Source organism: Castor canadensis, chromosome 1 (assembly GCF_047511655.1).
Source record: "Castor canadensis chromosome 1, mCasCan1.hap1v2, whole genome shotgun sequence".
Classification (NCBI taxonomy): domain Eukaryota; kingdom Metazoa; phylum Chordata; class Mammalia; order Rodentia; family Castoridae; genus Castor; species Castor canadensis.
The window spans coordinates 40827982-40829330 of NC_133386.1; the positions used below are offsets into that span (position 1 = coordinate 40827982).

The window sequence follows — 1349 nt, forward strand, 5'->3', positions numbered from 1 at the left end:
CCATAGGCTGGAGACCAAGATTCAAAATGAGCTTTTGGGGAACAGTTTAGATGCAGGCTATAACATGAGTATGAAAACAGGAAACCAAGCTACTCTTGCATAATACAAAATAACAAAATGGAAGAATAATGTAGCTCTATTTTTAGCTTTTTGAGGAACCTCCATACTGATTTCCATAGTGGCTGCCCTAACATACTTTCCCACAGACAGCGTGAAAGGATTCCTTCCCTGTCCCTCCCCTCCCCAACGCCAGCATACTGAACAGCATTTTCTTCTGTTTTCTTAATGACTGACATTCTGAATGGGGTGAGATGGAATTAGTGTTGTTTTGATTTTCATTTCTTTTATGACTAAGGATATTAAACATTGCTTCATGTATATCTTTTTTTTAAGTACAACCTTAAAATTTTAATTTCACACTTTGAATACCAAGAAAACAGTAATTCCTAAAAATATAAAAACATAATGAATTAACTACACAGGAAAAAGTGGACATTTAAGTCATTTCGTTATATAGTGAAAACAGATATATGTGTAACTTCAGCCTACAGACAGCATATTTCTTAAGGTCATTATTCACTTAAAATACTATTAATGTTTACAAAGAACATTTAACTTAAATTTCACAGTTGCTCAAGATTGACCTGTATAAGGAAATAAGTGTCTCATCAAAGGAAATGATAAACTATAAATATGACATATATCACAATGTTAAAAATTTCATGGTGCTCTATAGAAAAATCAATAAAGACAACTTAATCTCTCTCATGAAAAAAGTACTTAATATTATAAATTTAATCTTAAATATACAAGTGAATTCAAAAAAAGGAGTACATTTAAACCTTACATTGCCACATATCATGTATCTTGTGAAAACAATAAATGATGTACTTTTGAATATGTGTACATCAAAATCAAAAGGTTAATTTTTACTTTTTCCTTTTTTTAGCAACTTTTGATGCCTTTTTAGGTTTTGGTTCCCAGAGGCCATTTTTGACAACTCTTGAAGCTGCATCTCTGTCTAGCTTGGCAGCCTTTTTCTTGTATGTTATTTCTTTGACTCTGTTCATGTATACTCTGATTCTTTCCAATTCTTGCTTTACTGGGTTTTCTTAAGAATTAAGTCCTTGAGTTGCCAAACAAACCTAAAATATCGAATTTAATGTTTATGCAGAAATTAAATCCACTTTTGATTGTTCAAGTAAGTTCAACTTCTGCAACAACTCATTTCTAAAAACAGACATCATGGTCTTCAACATCTCATTCATAGCACCAATGGCATTCTCAAATGCTGAAAAATACTCATGAATTTCTACTGGATGGTCTTCATTAATTTCTTCACTTGCCAT

The 1349-nt window shown here is 31.7% G+C and overlaps 1 pseudogene; it reads right to left on the reverse strand.

Annotated features, from left to right (window-relative positions):
• Positions 1–929: 929 nt before the first annotated feature.
• On the reverse strand, positions 930–1349 carry LOC109680009 (nuclear nucleic acid-binding protein C1D pseudogene; annotated as a pseudogene).